This window comes from Notothenia rossii, assembly GCF_949606895.1.
Source record: "Notothenia rossii genome assembly, chromosome: 12".
Taxonomy (NCBI): domain Eukaryota; kingdom Metazoa; phylum Chordata; class Actinopteri; order Perciformes; family Nototheniidae; genus Notothenia; species Notothenia rossii.
In genome coordinates this window covers 8,300,000-8,322,761 of record NC_136911.1, presented here as the reverse complement: position 1 = coordinate 8,322,761, position 22,762 = coordinate 8,300,000, and the positions used below count along the sequence as shown (strand labels likewise).

General features: G+C 40.5%; 1 protein-coding gene across 1 annotated transcript in view; it reads right to left on the bottom strand.

Annotated features, from left to right (window-relative positions):
* The window catches only part of nrp1a (neuropilin 1a), a 185,233-nt gene extending 170,890 nt beyond the window's left edge, over positions 1 to 14,343 (bottom strand). Inside the window, exon 1 of the mRNA XM_079662070.1 lies at positions 14,156 to 14,343. The gene's annotated coding sequence lies outside the window, so the exon portion shown is untranslated. The remainder of the gene's footprint in view (positions 1 to 14,155) is intronic.
* Positions 14,344 to 22,762: the final 8,419 nt, after the last annotated feature.

Here is a 22,762-nt window from a genome sequence, read left to right as displayed (position 1 = left end):
TTTATAGATCAAAATTGAACTAAAGAAATAAATGGTAGATTAATCCATATTGAGAATAGGTGTCAGCTGCTCCACTAATTATAATAATTATATTTCTTAATTAATTCAGATAAGATATTACTGTATTGATCCCAATTTGGGAAATGTTTGTGTTGCAGCACCATAACAAGAAAAACAAAATATAAGTTATTATATATACAAAAGTATGTGAGGGATGGGATATTAAATTGAATATAAATGTAAAATGTACATGTGATTTTACGTCCAAGAGAAGCTAAGGAGCAGAGAGTTCTCTGCCAGCCAGAGGTGATTTGTTATTAGTTCAATATGTCAAACTGATTTCCCTGACTACGATCTTTAGTTACATGGTGAAATGTTATGCTGCTTGTACTAATTAGACTAATTAGAATTAGACTATCATATAAGCCACACAGGTTTTAATAGGATATATTCATTATCTTTACTTATGTTGCAGTCTTTTCAGCAGCACCATCTCTAAAACGGCGATACAATCACTACCCATCATTTACATTTCACCGTGACATGGACAAAAATGTAACGTCAGCTTACCTCATGGCACGAATCCTGACTCTCCTTTGGAAAACATTGGCCGGGAAACGATAGAACAAGCACGTTTTATGCGAAGACCTGTGGCTGCAACCCGGAGCAAAGCAACAAACCATTGCGTAGCTAACTAGCGTAGCGCTAGCTTTAGCTAACGTTAGATAACGAAACGAACTGCAGAGTAAAATTGGAAAACACTGGTAATTAATTATTCTATAATTTGTAAAACTACGGTGTTAAAAACGACAATTTTAAAAATACAGATTCTAATGGTCAGATACTGTATACAGATACTAAAGATAGGCATGTACTTGCTTTCAAGCAGAACACAGGGGAAAACAAACTTAGCGGGAGTGTTTACGTCTTCGGCGTAATGACGTACAACGGCCTCGACAATTTCTGTAGTCCTATTCAGCCACTCGGTAACAACCATCGTTTTTCAGACACGTAAACTCTTCAAAAATCACCAGTGGGGTCACTGTTGATGTTTTTAATGTCGTAGAACAAAACGTGAATTATCTCTTAAATTTGTGTCAACCACAGAACTTATTTTCGAGCTATTTTCCAAAACCCTATGGAAAAAATGCATTGCTTTTTAACAAAGGAACCGGAAGTGCTAAAAATGGTAACTTACTTCCGGGTTTTTGGACGCGTCACTGCGGTTCTCTATTGGTTTACTGATAAAGATTTTGCCCCAGAAAGCACATGGCTACTTAGCATGCAAAATGACATCATTCTGCATGTTAAGTAGCCATGTGCTTTCCTGTTATCAGCTGAATCTTTATTTATTGATTAGATCACGTTACTCTGATGATAGTGTTCAAGACAGCCATGTCTGAACTCTATCCTTAGAGTAATGTGTTACGGAGCCTTCTCTTCAATATTGTTTCCACATAACGAGCATTTTGCTCTGCTCTTTTCCAATGTGGAAGCAGAATGTGTGAAAGCATACAGCACGATGCGGGGTGTGTCTCGAGAAATCTCTAGACTGGAATAGCGGGGCCCAGTCCATGAACTCGCCTCACAGGTGCACATGCCAGGATAGAGGACATCAGACTCCAGAGAAAACTTGCTGGAGTCCGTGTCCAAGTCAGAGCGTCAAGGTACAAGTCGAGTCCGAGTAATCGTGGGGGGGGAAATTCACGAGTCCGAGTCCAAGTCAGAGCGTCAATGTACAAGTCGAGTCCGAGTCATCGTGGGGGGGAAAATTCACGAGTCCGAGTCCAACTCAGAGCGTCAATGTACAAGTCGAGTGCGAGTCATCGTGGGGGGAAAAATTCACGAGTCCGAGTCCAAGTCAGCGTATGCGAGAATTCACGAGTCCAAGTCCGAGTCGCGTCAATCAGTGCGCGAATCCGAGTCGAGTGACGAGTCCCGAAAATTGGCACTCGAGTCCGAGTCCAGGACTCGAGTACTCCATCTCTGCCATAGACTATAAAAGTCTTACCCAAGGCTGAATCATAAACTAAACTGCATATATATTGTAAGGGAAACTTCTGCAGCAATGGAGAGTCAGGACTCAGAGAGACACGAGGAGAGTTGGAGCTTTGATGTCAAACACTGATATTTATTACAAGTATACGGCCGGAGAAATTCACATCACAAGTCACAGCAGCCAGAGATTCTGACTGCACTGGTGGGTTGCCATATCAATTCTGCCGCGCCTCTCTCTCTCGATAGACCTTTTAACTAGTTCAGAGAGAGTAAACAACATATTTGGGGAGATAGACTAAACAGCTGGGCACCCTGAATCACTTGCGTCTGACCCTTAATGGCCTCGAAGCCAGCATTCCCACAGCCGGAAACCATTTCGTGACCGAGAGTTGAACTGGTTTATCAAGATAGCTGGAGCCTCCCATTCCTTAAGAGAGACAACAGAGCCAGGGTTGGTCTTAAACGTCAACACACAGAAAAAATTAAATATCTAGGAGTAAAGACAGAAATATTCCCTCACATATATATATATATATATATATATATATATACATATATATATATATATATATATATATATATATACATATATACATATATATATATATACATATATACACATGTATAAAGGGTTACGTCCTTAGCTGGCTAATAAGCTATATAAAAAGCTAAGCCAACAAGCACACAAACACCTGCTAACAGGTAGGCTATAATATTATCATTTTACTCAACGAAAAAAGCTGAGAGTAGACTTCTTGGAAGTTCTGTTAGTAGGCTACATTCAACCGCACAGCACGACATTTTAGTTGTCCGGTATTTGTAACAACATTCCCTAAAAGGCACAATCACCACAAACACGGCAAAAGGGTCAAGTACAGTAACTACAACTAGCTAACGTTGTAGCCTAGCAGAGTGGACAAGTTGCTGTTAGCTGACAGTGAGGCACGTACCTGTCCATCAAAGTGACCACGCCCTAATTTATGCAACAACTTTAAGACCTAATATAAATAAAAGGGTCGCGTTATAAAACAATTCACTCAACAATTAATAATCATTAAGGTGGAATCGAACTATATCCCGAATAATTTGTATTGTTTCCAGGGGTAGAAACATGTTTATTTCTGCTGTAAAGTTGGGCATTTTAACATGGGGGTCTATGGAAATTCCTCCTTTCTGCAGTCATCGCCTATCGGCCAATAGATGAACTGCAACTTGTGGCACTTCCTTTTTGACGTCCCGGCTCTGCCCCAGAGTTTGCCGCTTGATTGAATCACCAAACCTGCAGTTTCAAAGGCCCCTCGCTGCCGCTTTATACTTGACCTATCGGGTAAGTCATGGGTGATTCGGAAAGCTTCAATTGATGTTTTATGGGGAGCATGGTCCTCTGTGTTATGTTACAGCATAACTGTAATATTCCACTGTGGACAGACCTGGAATCAATCTCTGACTACAGCTCTTGGTATTTGAAGGTATTTCTCTCGGGACTGTTTCAGTCTCTTACATCAGTGTGTGATTGTGTGTGGTTTGGATTTATGTGCAACCTAAAATTGTTCACTTCTGCTTCAGTGTTATACTTTTATGGAGTGGTTATGGAAAAGTTTATTGGTTTTGTTTATTGTTCCCAAAACAAGAGTGGAGTAGCTTTGAAGAGCACATAGTTTTGAAGGGACACGGCAAACGTAAAAGTGAAGTTCCTTCTTACAGTAAGTGTAATCCATGTTTGTTTATTTTGATTAGGTAAATACATTTCTTTATCTAATACTTTTTTATATATATACATCACATCACCTTCTTAAAAATGTAGTCTCCAATAGCTTACATTGTCTGATAATGCAATCTTAATTTGTATTTGATGACGAGAAATGTGTTTATGATTTCAAATGAAGAACCAAATCAAAGTTTAAAATCCTAACCTAAGATGTGACGCCTCGTTGGAAGTGACCATAAAAACTTAGGGGACCCTATAGGTGACATAAAGCCAAAAAGAGAATCTACAGGGGAGAGTACACAGGACATGCACAATGACCTCCAAACAGTGAGGTCTGTCAAAACATGACTCAATCATGTTGGAAGAGGACGACATGATTGGCTGATATCCAATATTCAATAAAAGACACGGCACAACAGAAAACTCATATATAGGTCTAATCAAAAACCACATCCTTTCTTGCTATCACCTTGAGTCCAATTGGGGCAATGAGTCTCCTCCCTATGATGACTGAATGTCAGCAGCCACGTACAGCTGACAGTGATTTCTCTTTAATGGCTGATTGAGCATGTCACCAGTCACAGTGTAACCTGCGGTTTGATATGCTGCAGGCCGGGCCGTTTGACAGCCATGACAGCTACTGTCACCCTCAGTCAAAGCAATAACGTCCCAGCAATCAACCGGAGATGGAGGAGTGCCGGCTTCCTGTGCATCTTCACATGTAGAAAAAAAAGAAAGTATTGAAACTCTGCAACATCTGCTGGAGTTCGAACTAGAAGAAAGAGTGGGAGAGAGTGGAGGTGATCTATAACCATACTTGCATCCAGACGCAAAGTAGAGGTCGTTCCGCTGAGCGCCTCTCCCTGTACCAAATCGTACTTTGAAGTGTTTAGCTGTGTTTAACACTCCCATTGTGCTGCAGGGGAGAGATAACTTTCGACACACCGATCTCTCTTTTTCTCTTTCTTCTTCTCCGTTTTCTTCTCTCAGAGGCATTGAGAGTGTTGCTATCTGCACCTTTAATGCGGTAATTAATTCTCTGACACCCTTTTCATCTCATAGTGTAAATTATCCTGCTGCGTGCCTCTGGGTATTAGCACTCTTTATTTAGTAAAGAAGTCAGGTGAAAATTAAAGCTCTTCTTAGCAAGACAAGCTTGTTTGTGTGAGGCAAGTGAGGCGTATGGAAGCTAAAGTTAGTTTCTAACCTTTGTTATTCAAATGCTTTCTAATTTGCTTGACTTTTTCTTGCAATATACATGTACAAAATATTAAACTTGTTGCATGAGCAATCTCAGAAACATAACAGTAATAAGATGGGACATGCAGTAATCCAATAAAGAAAGATGAATTCGGACTACAGATGAAAAATCATGGGTTCTTGGAAAAACAATCCACTTTCTGAGGTGGCCATTATAGTGATTCAAAAACAAGAAGCATGGTCATGGATCATTTCCCGTATATACTTGGTTGAATTATAGAACAAGTTTGCTTTTGGCACCCAGAGGTTTCAAGGCATGTGTTAAATATTAAAATGAGACTAATCCTGCATGTTTCTCTTATGCCATAGGAAAGAATGGGTCAGTGTTCCGCATCGTGCTGCCCTGACACTAATACCCAGAGGTTCAAGGCAATGTCTGGAAATTCAGAAAATCTCTTGTTAATTCCAAGAGGGCTGTCAGTCTGAAACTTAATTTAAAAAAAAATTCCCAGTGGTTCTTTTGGATTGTGTTCCCATGGCAGCATAGATTTTGAAATATTTTTTCGACAACATATTAATTTTCTTAACAGAATTCAAGAAGCTCCTGAGAGCCATATTCGAAAATGGAACCTGAATGTGAAGATACGACTATTTAAAAAAAAAATCATAGGTTTATTATTTCTCCCTTTGCTGTCCCCATGGAGATGGAGCCAAACGGATTGAGAACTGAATGAGCTCAAGGTGAATTCAAAAAGACATAAACAACCCGAAAGGGCCTGCCTTGAATGTACCTCCACGACACATTAATACAGAGGATATCAATCATTTCTCAAAGGAAAATTGAAATCTAAAGAAGTAAACATTACATCCCTATAACTTTACTTTTTGAGAATGACATACTTTTGGGGAATTTGTGTTAAGTGAAAAGTTAGATGTGGGTCTTCTTCGTCCCACTCAAGCAGCAGCCAGGTCTTAGTGCCCAGCATCCAGTAGAAGACTGCTTACAGGCCTTGCTAAATCTCACTTGATAAGCCTTACTGCTCACTGTTTTTCCTTAATTCTCACCGTTTGGCTACCCCTCACCAGCATCCAAATCCATCTCCCTAATCCTGCCTCACTCCCCCTTACCGCCTCCCCCTCTTGTCTCTCTCTCTCTCTCTCTTCTCTCCTTCTCTATGAGGCCGTCTTGTTGCTCTTAGACAGATCAAGTGTGGTGGAAGCTTTGCAGCAGCAGCTAGCCTTAAAGCCTCCACATGACTCCCAAGTCCGGATGAAATGGGGCTCAGCATCACTGGTGGAGGAGTTTTGGCTCTGGTGCCTCCCACGTTCAGCCTCACCCCCTGTCTGTCTCCCATGATTATAAGCATGATGGACTTTAATGCATTCTTTGCTGTAATTCTGCTTTTCTGAAGGAATCGCTGAAATTGAGCATCAGTCTAGATTTTCCCTTATTTTGTAGTCCAAAAATGCGTAATTGCCATCTCAAATGTCAACAGCCCCCTCGTTGGAATCATAAAAACGTGTTTTTGGTGGCTTCCTGTAGCTGCCTTTGAAATAACATCTCAACCATAACTACAGCAGGTTTTCTAGGGCAAAAATAAGTTTGCATTTCACAGATGTTGGTGCAGTTATGGACTGCCACATGCACAATCAAACTAAAGTAAAGGAGGACGTGCCTTAGAGTTTAGATAACCTGACCAGAATAAAATCAGGTGTGAAATTATTGCAAATTCTCATATTGCCTTCTATCTGTGCCACCAGCTTGATTTCTACCACTGACCTGTTTTAAAGTAAATACGGCCAACAGTATGGTACCCAACTGCGGAGGTGAATCCTATGATTGTTACTCCCTAGTGTCCAGAAAGAGAACTACCAATCCAGATGCTATTCTGTCAACCAACCAAGATGTGTTGCATGAAGCTAAAATGCTTAACCCTTCTCTTGCGTTAGGTCATACCCCCCTTCCCATGCTATTTTCGGTCAAAATTGACCGGTGTGTTTTGCACAGTGATATCTCTGGAACCCCTTATCCAATTTTGATGGTTGACATCTCATTTGAACAGTCCAAGCAAGTAGAATCAAGGGGTGACAGACAGAATAACACCAGGGGTGAATTTCATATTATATTTGGCAATAAGTTCAAAGATAGTGATTATTTTACATTACTGTATATTATAAAAATGCTTGCCATGTAGGCTGTGTTTACTGGAGATGGAAATGATTTAGTTAGTGTTGTAGCTGAGATTCTTCCCGTTCGAATGATGTATGGGATGTATTGATTTGAAACAAGCAAGCCAGTGTTTCATGTCATGGTCCGGACCCACCGGTGGGCCCATCAAGTTCAGCATTCACTGTGATGAATATAAAATAAGACACTGATACTGTTTTCTTCAATGAACATTTATTGAAAGAGAAATATACCATAACAGAACGTGTGTGTGCGTGTGCGTGTGCGTGTGCGTGTGCGTGTGCGTGTGCGTGTGCGCGTGTGTGTGTGTGTATATAGATGTTTTCTATCTGCAGGATGAACATAGTACACTCATACCCATTCATTTTCTATGGCGGTCAAATCTGACCGAAAACGTCAAGGATGTTTCACTGTTGAATAAATCACTCAAAATTCAATGCAAGTGGTAATCAAATGTATATGTTCAGAGGCCTAGTGTGGAGGATAACATATGGAATTGAGGCAATTGGATGAAAAACACAATATTTATGATTAAAAAAGTCATTCGGTCACTTTTGACCCGAAACGCAAGAGAAGGGTTTTAAACAGTTTATGTGAAGAAAAAGAAGAAGAAGAGGATGTTGCAAAGGAGAGCAGACAATGTTGTCTTTTTCTAGAATCAGGGAAAATATTTCCCCCATCCAAGACATAGGCTTAAAGAAAACTATTGTCTGGGTTTTTGCCTTGATCGAGCCAGGCTAAGGCGTGGTGGCTGCCACAGTATCATCCCATAGAGCTCCCGTTGTCAAGATATGGACTATCTAAAAATAGTGGAAAACCTACTGCCTGTCAGCACCTTAATCCCTTGCTTTTCATTCAAAACACAGCGTCTACCATTAGTTATTCTTTAGGCCTTTTTTTCTCTAAAACAGCCCGCTAGTCAGTTCACTCACAGAATTCTCATAATTAAGCGTGTATATCATGCTACATCATTTTCTAGATCTAATCTGTGCAATTCGTTATATATCTAGAAATAACTATAGAGGGATAGAACTTCTGAGCTCTAGTCTATTGAGACTTTGCATGTTTTCTTGAATATTTTTTCCAACATAGCATCTGCTTGACAGTGAAACTTTTCTACATGTATGTTGTGAATTATTCAGTTTTTATTCATTCCTTTTCTACCTGCATTCTCTCCGTTTTAATACTAGATGTTGTGGTAATGACAGCCTTCAGGGGTCTGCTTTTTCTGTAAGCAAGACAATTCCATCACTGAAGGGTAAGCAGAGTCTTGGTGTGAAATGAAAGCAGACAGCTGTAGCCTCCCACCAGTATCCAGACAAACCCTTTTCTTCATATGTCTTAGAAAATGTTTGTGTATACAGTATGTCTGATTATCGGTGTACTGTCTGTCTACAGCCTGCTCTCCGATACATTCTGCTGCATAATGGGGAATAGCAGGTGGAGTGGCGGCCCACGCTTCTCGCTCTATGTTTAACCTGTGAGATTCAACACCCCCTGAGGTAGTGCGACATGTCTCTCCCAACGGGTGTCTGCTTGAGTAAAATTAAACTTTGGTTGAAACTAAACTTGTGTCAGCAACTACATCAGCGATATGACTGAAGTCAGCTTTTCTTGTTCTCTTGCTAACCTCTTGATAGTGTGGTGTGCCATTTTCCAACATTTGTGTTCCCTTTTCAACCTCTTCTTTGGCAAGTATTTTTGCTACAGCTTTATTTTGCTTTGGTTAGACAATTCAATGAAACGCTTCTTGCACATAAGTGCATCAGTATAAACAATCCATTAATGTATAAGAGCTACATTCATATTTGTGACATAATGTCTATAGGCTTAAAAAATGTTTGCATTTATTTTTTCTTGATTCTAATGGGCTGTCCAACCCAAATTGGTTCAGAACGAGACTTTTTTTTTTATGTTGATATCCATCGGAGCATAACACTAATCACAATGCACTGATAGATTTGTATATCTCATTTGTTAAGGATTTAGGACTTAATCATAGACTTGGCTCGATAACATAAGGATCTTTAGCAGGGTATTTTTATGGCTCTTAATATCTTGTGACCTTGTGCATATCGACAAAGAGAGCTCATTGTTGTGTGTTTATGGTGTAGTTGTTTATGTTCAGGAAAAAGCCAATTAAGGGTTAGCGCAGTATATAAAGGAAAAATGAAGCCGGCTGATCAACTTGGCAACCAGACAGGAAGAGAAACACAGACCACATTATTTATTATTTCACACAACGGCCTGGAAGGCCTGCATGGAGCCATTTCCTTCCCATTTCCTTCCACCTCAATGGGGTTCCTTATGTCTGACTCTGTTATCTCTTTGGAATAGAGCCAAGAATGTCATCTATATTCCACTCATGAGACACAATTCAAAACAGATTGTAGCTTATATTGTGCAGCAGCACATTCCCTCAGCATTTGGAGAAACAAGTCTGTGCATCTGTGTCCCGGTCTATGGATGCATACATGTTGTAGCTAAGGAAACTTAAACGCAATCAAAAGATCACATACCTCTGTCATATAACAACAAACTCACCAGTCAGATCTGGTCAATGCTCTCAGATTCTGACAACTATAATCTCCTGGATCAAAATTCCTATGTTTATTCATTTCAATAACTCTCATGCTGAACACAAAGAATGCAATTAATCACTGAGAACTTTCTATTCTGTTCTCCAAACACTGATCTCACTTCATTTTCTGGAGTCAAATGCAACACTGTGTGTTACTGTGTGTTACTACTGTGTGTATGCAGCTGAAAAAACAGAGAAAAATAACGTTTTCAGACGTTTGAATTAAAGGCTGCAATCCACATAAAATGACATGGCGGCTTCACGGAATATTGCTACTTAAAAGTAAATTATCACACGCAAGGTGGTGTTAATGTCTTAATGTTATTGGGCTATAAAACTTGTATTGGCCTCATTTATCTCAGCTTTCAGCAAGCCATTTAAAATATTACTCTGCTTTAACATACTGTACCCAGGAAAAAAGGGAAAGACTGGCCATTAAAACAGCCCTCTTGAAAAGGATGTACCATCTGAGCCTCATTCCAAGACATGCACTCATCCTCAGCGCTCCCCTTTTCACTTTCCATCTGATCTCCATTTCCTCTGGTCATTCCTAATGTTACCGTCCCTCGCTAAATGATTACAAGGGACCCGTCCTCACTTGTCAGGGCGGTCAGACCCTTCGTTGAGCGTATGACAGCCATCTTGTCCCCACACTCCTCTACTTCCATTAGTCGCCATGACTGCGGGCTCATTCCAGGGTCAGGGCCCTCCACTATGGGCTGTAATTGCAGCGGGTGGAGCACTCAGAAGCCAGTGCACCCACCTAATGAATTGTCACCCAGTTTAATATGAAATTACACCAGGGTGAATCGTAATAGATTAACAAGGTTGAAAAGGTCACTCTCAAAAGATAATCCATTGTAAATTGCTGATTACCTGCCCAAAATTATTATAAGGAATTGGATTACAGAGCAGAGTGATACAATCTGATCACCCTCACCTATCACTGGATTACTCTGCACAAAGAGGTATGTTAATCCTTATCCTGCTTTAAAGGTATTGGCCATTAGCTGGTTCTTAAAGTGGCTACAGAGGACACTAGAACTTTTTATCACGGTGATGGTAGTTTGATAATAATTCCAATAATCCTAGTAATAACCTAAATGTAACTCATGTTTCATTTATGTAAGTATCTCATCAGGACTGACTAACTCCTGCGTTAGCCCAAAGCCATGATTATCACCTGCCTCAAGTTATAACCAATAAATATACATAAGAACTTGACGCTTTCTATTGTAAAATAATTCAGGTTTAATTTTACATGGGTATTTTTATTAATGCTACAATGTGTTAAAAAAAAAGAAGAAGACGTATGATAAAATTCCTTTTGATTGGCAATTGTGAGATAACTGGCAACCAAAGCAGCATTATATGAGGATATATTAAAATGTAATAATAAGTTCAAATATAGGAATGACTAGAAATTGGTTCAATAATATAGACTTTCTTGATTCTATTAAGGTACAATATACAGTGTTTCCCACAGATAGTTGTCACAGTGTTTGAAACAGGCAGGACCCAAATGCAGATTTAAACTGAAAATTCCTTTATTTCAAGGCTATGACAAAAACGGAACACTCACCACAGAACTAGTCATGGAACAAGACGAACCGACAAAGACAGACAGAAAACCCAGAACTTAAATACACAAAAGACTAATCACACAACAAGACACAGGTGAGGAGGGAGGAGAAAACACAGGGGCCACAGGTGAACATAATCAGATAATCAGGGAGGGAAAGCAGACAGACAGAAACAGGCAAGACAGGAGGTGACACTTTACAAAATAAAACAGGAAACAAAAGACAGAAAAAGACAAGACAAAACACAACACCGACAGATCGTGACAATAGTTCCCAAGAACGGGAAGTCTCGCCGGAGTTACTGCGGATCGCTGAAAGCAGACCCTTCACGCGATAGCAGGGCGAACAGGTACAGGAGGGGTAGTTAATCAATCGCAGATGGCGTCGTGCTCGCGGACGGATACATACAAATTCAATTTAAATGGGTCGCGAAATGTACTTTGGCGGACGTTAAGTCTATAAAGGCTTTTCGATTCTCTAATTTCCCCTCCTTGACTCCTATCCTCGTGTCTTAGTCCCGCCCACAGGAGATGCGAGCGGAGGAGCCGAGGAGGGGAACCGAGGAGAGAGGAGGGGAAGCAGCAGGCGTTTAGAGAAATGAGAACTCCTCTCCTCTGAGCGGTTATTTTAAAGAGACGTCCATTAATGATGACAGGAGGCACAGCAGCCCTCTGTCTGATGGACAGATGTGTTCATGACGACTTATATATTTACTTTTAATTCATTGACAGTGCGGTATAATGAGATAATAACAGGCTACAGATGCGGACATATACACACACATATATTTATATAAATATATCCAATTTCAGAATCAAACAAGTATGAGAGCACTCTCATAATAACGTAACACAATCAAAGACGATATTAAGTAGGCAAATTAACTCAAACGCGTCATGTTACAATTATTTTGCTGCTTGCTACAAAAGGAAATATTGCGAGGCAAACCACCAATCACAATCAAATCTCCAAAGTAAACGCACCCGGTGATTAAAGGTAAAAACACTGAATAAAGTTGTTTCATGTGTTTCTCCAGGGCAGTTCGGCGCTGCTATCCGAGCTAGCTCAGTTTGTTGCTCTGATAACTTAAGATCCAGACGTCCGTGACTAAAATCCTTCATCCGGTTAAATATAGTTAAAAAATACCAATTGTATAGCATTAAAGTTCAAGAATGGATGGTTTGCGGACAAAAAACTGTATTTTCTTCAATTCCTGTATGTTTTCATGTCGCAATATATATCGCGGGGGGGGGAAAAATCGCAATGTCAGTTTTTTCCAATATCGTGCAGCCCTAATCCTCGGTTATAGCTCCTCCAGAGAGCCTCCTCGATGCTCGATGCTTGGGTTGCAGTCGAATAGTCAATTTTGCTTAGGAACCTTCCTAACAGTGTGAAATGACCCGGAAGTCCCTCAGTGGCAGCCATGATAAGTGCAGTTCGAATTCTCTAGATGATAGGAAAGGAGGTTTCAAACTTCCTTTATAACCTCCTTTAGCTTAGGAACCACTGGACCTCCCTTTAGAAAAGGAGAGGAGAAAATGCTGCCCAATGCCTTGCAGCCGCAGCATTTGCCGTCACACAACAGTCGGCCGTTCACGGAAACAACCGATTATGACCGAGAAATTATATCGTGAAAAATACGGTGCTTATTAAAACGGTAACTTGCCAAAGTGCTTTGTTTTGAACGTTCATCAGTATTATAATCAAAAAGAGAAATATGAACGTTAGTTTTGACTAAAATTATCAAATAAAGTCAACATTTCACTGAGCTGTGTGGGGTTTGTTCAACTTTTAAAAGATGTTTGAATGGTCATATACATAGTGATAGATGTTAAGGACTAACGTTTATAATAAATACATTTGTATTGATTTTAAGATCTTTTCATACAATCATAAGTATTGGGATCATTTGTATTAATGTGGACCGGAGGGAGAGGGTGAAGAGCATAAGTTTCACTTTCCTTTTTTATTTCAATTCCAAGTTTGGTCATGAAGAATATATTTCTCTGTTGTCCACGTTCATAAAGCATAAAACAACAGCATCAGAGCACGGAGCATAGATGATAGGGATAGACGTTAGGAGCAGATTTTTGGACTATTCAACTGCAACCACGGTCCTCGATGTGCATTTAGAGAAATTAGATGCCCTTCAACATGGCACGCTGAAATCCATTCACTACCGGAGTATCGAGGAGTCGAGGGGAAATTAGAGTATTGAGAAGCCTTCTATGTGTGGGAAACCCTGAGAGAGCTCAAGTAAACGCTGGAGTCTAGCGTTAAGCCATCGAATTGTGCCACATTCGGCATTCATGGATTTCCAAAATTGGTATCAAATGTAACCTTATGAAATTGCACCATTGTGACATAGACAACAATGCACATAGACACGACTGCCGCAGTGTCTTGCATTTTCTTAATATTCAAAAATGATAGGCTGCTAGGCTTCTGATACAGGCCACCACTGAATACTGGACTGGTCCTATCATCATGTATCAAAAACATTTCTCACACACTTTCCATACACTTAGGAGTATATTAACGACTGTTTTTGTATTTAAAACAAAACAAAAGAATGGAGAAAGTCACACATTTAAAAGCAGACCATGTGGGTACTTCACAATTCAAACAGGTCACTGGACAATCAACACATTATGCAAATAATTTAAAACCCTGCAAACTGTCCTTCTGACTGTCCATGTAGACAGCAGAAAGGCATCACAGTAGCTTCAGTGTCCATGCAAACAACTGAGAAAGTAACGTAAATAAATATTAAAATCTCCATAACATCAACAACCACACTGCAAGCTGTTAGCAAAGAAAGACACAACGGAACATATAGCCAGCAGCTAGCAAGAGACAGATCATTATCTAAGACAGATAGACAATGTCTGACTTACTTTTTTCTGATGTTGAAGCCAACTGTCTACTTTCCTGCCACGGCGAAGAATTATCCATGTCATGTCCTTGTTCCACAGTAACGACGATAATGTGTTTGTTTGTCATTGTTTCCTCCTGTAACAGTGCTAGCTTACTGCTCTAACTACATGCACGAGCTCATTAGCAACACTGAACAAACTGTAGGTAACTACGCAGTTGTTTTGTTGTTATAATTTAACATTATACTATTCGTTGTTCACAGTATTCCAGGCTTCACTATTTACCTTTTTGTCAGTTCTTTTTTTTTTTTTTTTTTTTTTCTTTTCTTTTCTTTCCATTCCCAGTGGCATAGCATTGACGGTTTTATGACGGTTTTATAACTTAACACATTTGTAATCAGTGGAAATCCAATGCACCTGTGCTACTTTGAAGATGTAATTAAGGTGCAATAGGGTGCATTGTGTCTGGCCACAGGCATACATTGAAACCCGATTGCCTAGGAGGGGGCGCTGTATCGCTAATTTCAGGGAAAATCGATGGAAACTGGAGAAGATGGCTTGAATAATTAACCCCAAATGTGTATGTTATGTGGAAAGTCTTTAAATAAAAGAATAGGCCACTCCTTTCTTGCTTCATTAAAAGAAATACACATTTGAAAGTTTTTCTTTCACGCATTCAGTTCAGTCAAAATGTAAAAAAATTAATTACATTGGTTGCTTTGCTTCCTCTTCATCAGAGATACCACCATAAATAATTTGAAGTACGAACGCTTATGTTTCCCCCGCTCACATCTGAATCAGCAGATGCATTTTTCATTGACCAGCAGCTCCATTAGACATGCTGATTGATGTTTCTGACTCTTGTGAAGCATATTTTCATACATCTTCACAGGGATGATTATTAACAGAGATAAGCAGGGTGAAATGACACACAATTACATTCTCTCCCCCACCCCCCTTTCTTTCTCTCCTTTCGCATCCCAGCTTTGACGGCAATCATCTAGCATTTCACACCTCAAGCCCAAGCAGACAGGCCAGCACTGTCAGACGCGCTGACCTAAAATCAGAGAAACATTTCGATATGAATAATAGCAGGCGTAGCCACATTTCTGGCGACATAGCCAATCATTATTCATCCCCATGACCAGTAATTATAGGAAAAGACCAGGAGTTTTCTTAGTGACAGCCCCTTAGCTTGTTTATTCCTAATTTATCAAAAAGTACAATCTTAAAGACTGTTATCTTTTGACTGATATCACGAGACGTATGTCAAATAATTCAAAATACGTTTTAATAGTTTAGTCTGCGAACAGCTAGATGTTTTTTGCAGATACATCTTTTAAATGGCACCGCTATGACTGCATGTGTATCATACCATTATGGCACCCGTTCAGTAAGTGCATGAAGAATGGACTCAGAGTTCATCATCATTACCCCCCACACATCATCACATCTCACCCCTTGCTCTTTGCCCCATGATGTTTACAAAAATGCATGAATGAACTCCACTTTAAAAGCCTATCCAAATAAATGGTTATATTGATCTGTTGTTTTGCCACATAATTATCTGAGAGGTGTAGCTCTTTGAATAGTTTTAATGGACCTTGGCCAAGCGTGCAGGCTTGTACTTACAGATGACAATATGATTGTGTAATTATTCCAGCACAATAAGTTGCAAAGCCCAGCACTCTCTGTTGCCAAGCGCAACGATCTCCACTGCAAGTTCTCCTGTACATTTTTCAGCTGATGCGTTCCAATCGATTGTCTTTTCTACCTACAGCCTCATTTCTGTTATCTACAATGGAACATATTTCAGTTCACAACTCTCCTGTTATACGCTTTATCTCCACTGCACTCAACCGGTTACATTCCACATTTGTTTTCCTGTTTATGTTCAGATCGACGCGTTGCAGACGCCAATCAAACGGTCCCTACCGGCTCTCAATCTCCCAGCCGTCCTGCCCCGGGCTCTGGAGATGGAGAAAGGCCGCCTTGGGGTCACAATGCTCCGTGTTCTCATTCAGAGAAACCCCACTGCTGTTCTTTTTCTCATTACCCACGAGCCCCGTGTCTGTGCAAACCCCCTTCACAAACGCACGCCTCAGCCTCAGGTCAGAGGTCAGGTATTACTGAAGTTGTTTTTATTTATTTATTTCTCCACCACACTTGTATCATTGTTGCAGTAAATGTGGACATGTATAAATCCTTAACAATAACAGGAGTGGGAATTATTACATTTCTGATTTGTTTGCCCATCCTCTGAGGAAATGCATTCTGTTCTTATGACCCGTGACTGCTGGAGATAAAGTATTATTTATTCAGAGAGCAAACACGTGCGCAGGAGGAGGGATTAATAGCGAAACCACAGAGGGGGAATGAATAGCCTTTTGTCTCCTCCCAACCCCAGTCCACCAAAACATCTGCAGGAAAGAAGAAAAAGCTGCTGCAGCATTCTTAAATAACAAAATAGATGTTCCAAACATAAAAAAACACGTCTATTTTGTGACTATTAACTTGTTTCCACATGAAATATGAGATTGTTTTTCAAAAAGAAATTGAACAACAATAACTCATTCATCATTTCAGTAGCAGCGGTGTCAAAATTAGCCAATATATATAGGCAGGTTTTAATATTTCCGTGAATCACTAGCAAATGGAGCCAACTGCTGTGAGTTTTATTTAGATCACAGCCTGTGGGCATGACAACTGTAATCTCCAAACATGGTGAAACATGTCACCTGTCATTAGCGTTACTCTCGCCAGCTACACAATATGAATACTTTGTTCAGAGGAAAACAGTCAAATCGTTACAAGCTAACTGAAAAATGATCTCACCCACACACTACCTTGATAAGTTAACTTGAACACTTTTGTTGATGATATGATAACCTTGAACAGGCTGGTTATTTGTTATAGTGTTGCTATCAGGGGAGATCAGTGTTTTGCTCCTTTGCTTTCTCTTTTGTGTTAAATTAACAAACCTGATGAGGCCATGTGTTTGTGTGTGGTGATGCGCAAAGACTGAAAGCAAAGCGTGCACCGAGTTGCCAGCAACAGATACATGATTTATCTTTCTTGGCAAAGCATTTGATTAATTAGTCTAGGAGCTGTAAGAGAATTTCAACAAATATAAAAAAACATTTGAAATACATTAACTGACCTTGCAATTATTATTTTAATTGAAATTAAGTTTTGAAATGTTATTTAATCAGCCTGAACATTGTTAATAATTATTTCCAGAACAGAACAACAAACATGCCAAATTGCATACCCCCACATTCCTAACGCTAAAAGCAGTGGTAGCTTTGCAGGTCACACTAGTTGGGGAAGTTAGTTTTATATTTTGGCCATAAAATGCTAGATTCAATACTTTTGGCTGAAAGAGACCAGTGGGATTTAACCTAAGCCTTTAGAATAAACATTCATGTTCCTGAGGTTAAAGCTGATTTACCCTGTGTGGCAGTAAAGCCAAATATGCTCATATAGTTTTACTGTTTGATAGACAATAAAGAATATTTATTGGAGTGTATTTCATGCTAACCCTCTATTCTCCGATGAATACACAATGATTTAACAGAGGAAGTGTGAGGAGGACCAGCCTTGGGCGACGGGCCCCCCTCACAGCAGCTGTTGGTGCAGATGTAAGGTGACAGTAATCAATACTGATTATTAAAGTGGGAACACCATCTCTAGTGTGTGATTAATCTTCATTCCCCCATGTTTACAGAGCCTCTCCTGGCCTGCGCGCCTCAGAAGGGGAACGCTCCCCATTATCTATCCCCAGAGACAGGAAAAACAAAACAGCGTCACCATTAAAGATACTCACTGTCACTGTGGAGAAGGGAGGTCCACATGTGCTTTAGTATCAAAGCAAAGAGTCTGTAGCATAACGGAAGAGAAGTGTGTGATTGAAATCCAAAACATAGTTAAAGGAACAATCCGCCCTTGTGAATAAGCAGAGCGACTGCAAACAAAGTGCATGGAAAGGAAGGAATGCTAAATGAACTAGCGAAGTCAGCTAATGAAAATGTTTTACATTGTTCCGCATCTAAAAAATCCTAACTTGAGGGATATATTTGTGCTTTTATGACTCTACGTCGATAACACCAAACAGCATCTTGAAGAAATAAAGAGTAAAACGAAACAAGTTTGAGTTCATTTTGGTGAGAAGAAACACCCATTTTCAAATTATTAGATTCTCGCCTCCTTTCTAACTTATTAAGACTTCAAATCAATCGTAATATTTCTCTGCTTGTGGCGATGTTATTAAGCTGCATTGCTGATCCACTATGCCATAGATATGCAAATATATTATCCATCCAATAACCTTGCTGTTAACTAACAACGTGTCTCTGTACTGTACATTGTATCCAGTGGCTCTTTTCTAAAGTTAACTCCTGTAACCTTGCCGTATGGCAGCTACTGCGGAAGAAACAATTCATCATCCCTGCTCCACTGAATCCACAATCAAATTCAGATTAATGTATAAAACAAAAACAAAAGAAAAATCAAATTAGAGCTACTTAGAGTATGGATTGTTTGGTTTGGGGGCATTTATGCTACCAGGTCAATTAAAGCAGGAATCAATAAAACAATAATGAAACAATAATGAAACTTTAACATGGAGGAGAAAATAAAACAGCCCGAGAGGATAATGCTAATCACTGATATACAAGAAACATCCAGCATGGAGCAGGTGAATCATGTGTTGTGTGAGTACAGTGGGACGCAGATGTGCGTTTGATATGCATCATCGGCACACCATTAACATTTTTGGACTGGGGTGAAGGCTCGCCTGTGACTGCAACAGATGGTAACCCCCTTTCTCCCAGACTCCACCCCCTCCATGTGTATACTCCCCCACAGGTGTCAGGCTCCCACCCCTCACCCCACCCGTCCTCCAACGTTTAATAATCACCAACAGCGGCCCTGCCCCGCCTCCCATCCCCCGGTTGTCAAAAGGAACTCCTGCGCTCCTCTGTTTAATCCGCTCTTACTCCTCCTCTCCTCACTTCCCTTTCTCCTCCCCCCCCCCCTCCCAGGCTCCCATCACTCAGCACCTGTGAGGATCCCACCGAGAGCAGATAAGGCCTTCTCTCTCTGTGAGTGGGGTTGGGAGATGAGGGGGGTCAGGTAGAACAAAGAGGGAGAAAGCGCGTGGAGACATTGGGAATTCTTGACAGCTGTTTCATTCGGAAGGCAATCTCCTCTCCCCGGTGCCATATCTGAAAAAAAAGACGAAAGGGAAAGAAAGAAAACACAGAGTGGCTGCATTCTCAGGCAGAAAAAGGGAATAGACGATCTTTAGGAAAGTTCAGAGGATTAATTTGACACGAGCAGAGAGGATGAAGAAGAAGAAGAAGAAGAAGAAGAAGGAGAAAAAATGCCTTCTTTGTCAGAGTAATTGCTCTCACCCAGTCTAGTGTGCAAACTGGGGAGAGATTATAGGATTTATTTCCATGTAGATTTTCAACGGAGACGCTTTGCTGGAGCCATTCTGTTCCCTTCAGCAGAACGTGTGGCCTGGGATGTTCTGTATAAATCCATAAATCCATAAATACTGCCAGAGCCCCATGTCTTTTATTCCCCGGGACAGTGAGGCGGAGCAAGTGCACACGGATCAAATATGTGTGTGTCAGGGCTAACAAATGGAATGTCAACATAAATGACAGCACGGTATATATTTAGCGTACAGGAAGCTGAATAGCAGCTGCAAACGGCCTGCTCATTGTTTTGCAGTTTGAAAACAAGGCGTAGTTCAGGGTCAGATGGCAGTAACTCTTTCACTGAATCATAATGATTTCTACATTTAAAGGTGGATAAAGCAGAAGCAGAAACAGGGATGGAAGTCCTAATTATAGATGCTATCTCAAAAGTGTACAATAATTCCTTTATTTGATGTGGGAAACACAGAACCATCCCGAATTTAGGGGAAGAGATTATTATGAGATCAAAAAACCTCAGTGCGTATTTGCATTTGCTGTGCTACTTTGTTTACCAGAATACTTCAAACAATGCATTACCATTTCAAAGCTGGTCAAGTACGTGTAATTCCTTGTCCACACATGAAAACAAGATGAAATTGTGTTTGTCGATTGGATTTCATTATATATTTACTTGCGTTGCCGCCGACCGAGAATAAAAGTGCATTTGTAAAGCATCAGCTTATCTTAGCAGTGAACTTGGGCTGACTCTCTCATGACTTGCATAAAGTAATTGGAGTAAATAGCATTGGGTGCATGAGAAGATGCCTCATGCAGGACAGATGCCTCAAAGACATTTCTGAGGAATCAAAGGCTCCCTCTGTTGGAAAAGAGTCCTAATGTTTTATTCCACATATGTCGCTAATCAAAGGGCCCTCAGAGCACCTTCTGCTTTCAATCCGGCTCTTTGACGGGCTACTTTACATGAGCAAAGGCCCCGAATGTTGCTGGTGTGTGTTAGTGTGGCATAAAAACAGGTCCCATTACATTCAATGCAGCCCACAAGGGAATCATACGCACGCACACATGCTTCTGTTTCCAAACAAATCTCTAATGGTAGCCTCTTTATGTCGCCTTACTGCACAGCAACATCATTTAATACAAGCAAGAACAAACACTAGTTTTAACACGCCTAAATGACATCAGAGTCAAATAACTTTCTTGCAAACAGTTGCAAGTCTTCAGAGGAGACAGGGTATGATAAAATATTTGTTCTGTGTAATGAAGTTACATCATAACCAAAGCAGAAAAACCAAAGAATGTTTCATGTACTTTGTTCCAGGTTCCACGGCGACCTCAAATCCCACTGGAGTGTAAATAAACTGTTCAAGTAAAAAAAAACTTCAAAGCCGAGCTTTCACACGGCTGTGACTCACAGCACATGTGTAGGCTTGTTATCTTGATTGTTTCTCCTCATTTGTGGGGAAGTCTTCTCCTGCCGTCGCCTTCAGGGCTGCAGCCGGTCCCAAGCGGTGTGTGACTCTCTATGGGTGGCAGGGTGGGGAAGGGCCTCGGGTTAAATTGGTTCAGGAAGAGCAGGCCTGTCAGGGTCTACTGTAGCCTGGTTGGATGCTTTTGGGCCCGATGGGACCTCATTTTAAGGATTGGACTGGGGTCAGTGATATTGTGGTGTATGTTGAGCTATTACAGTATGACCTTCAATTTGATGATAACCATGTGCAACACACGGATCGGAGGATGACCTGTTTCAACACAGAAGACATTTTAAATATTCTGTACCTTGCTGGTGTTAAAAAAAAATTCTGACATTGGATTAAATTTAAATGTAGTGCTAAGAAATCTTGGGCATAGTAGAAGAATTGACCCACAACCTGACCCTTTAATTTCACAAAAAAAACCCACTTTAGATTTAGTCTTAAATATTGTGTATATCACTTTTTTTTCCTTCAGCCATTTATAAAAAATGAACAACATGAAAGACAAACCCACAACATGGTTTCTTAAGAGATATAAGGGATATAAATGACATGCAATTAAGATCTAACTTGGACAAAAGCAAGAAATAATCTAACATAAGTGGTTGAGAAATGATTTATGATATATCCTGACATTCTAAAAAGGCTCTCTTTGCAATATACATTCTTTCTTCTTCGACCACTGATCCTACAGCTTGAAACCATTTGATAATAATTTCTTCATGTGAGATACATAAATGACAACTTTACATCCATGTGCTCTGAATTCAAGTCCCTCATATATATGTCAGTCTTTAAAGTCCTGTTAGCTCAGTTGTGGTAGATCCTTCAAACACCAAATCCCTGAGTGCTATTCAAGGTCAACCATGGGACCTATTGCCTAAAACATTTTCCTTTCTTTTTAAATAATAACTTGCTGCACAAAGTGTTTGGATTCCGTCTGATCTGAGAGTGAGGTGAGGGCTTTTTGGTAAACACGGTAGGCTCTCTCTGTTCCTCATCTGGTAATCTTTTCAGTAAACCAGTTCATCTCTGTTTCTCTTTCACGCACAGAGCCCATCGTCTAAAGAGTGAAAGCCCCTCCTCCCCTCCGCTACGCACACATTACAGAGAGCAGCCTCTCCTCTGACACACGCACTCACCAGATGTTTCCCAAAGCTTTAGGGAAGAACCCCCAGGTATGTGCGTGTGCGCGTGTGTTCATGTCAGCTTCGCACAATTGGCTTTTCTTGCGCATCTGCCGAGATTTATGACCCCCATTTTTCTTACAGTGTCGCTTCCTCTTTTGAAATCCGATTGGGGCAAAGGATCAGGGATCGGAGAGGGAAGCAGGTTCTTCCACCCAAAACAGGTGACTCAGACTCACCCTGCTGAAAAGAGGGTTAAAAAAAAAAAACCTCCCTAATCCCTTGACACTCACACGCTTTTTTATCTATAGGCGCTTCACACGAAACCCATCTGCTTCTCATATCAATGCACTTGCCAACAACTGGGATCTACTAGTCTGGCCTGCAGGGGTCAAGAGGACAACATGGAGTAATGAACTGAAACTGGCCGAAAGAAAGAGTCTGCTGTTGATCATTGTAGAAAAAGGGTTTTCATTATACAGTATTTTGATGGAGGGAATGCAAAAGGGGGATATTAAAGACTCAGCAGAGCTCTTTGGGTGTGAGTAATGATCGGACAGAGTGCAGCGAGAGACAGATTTA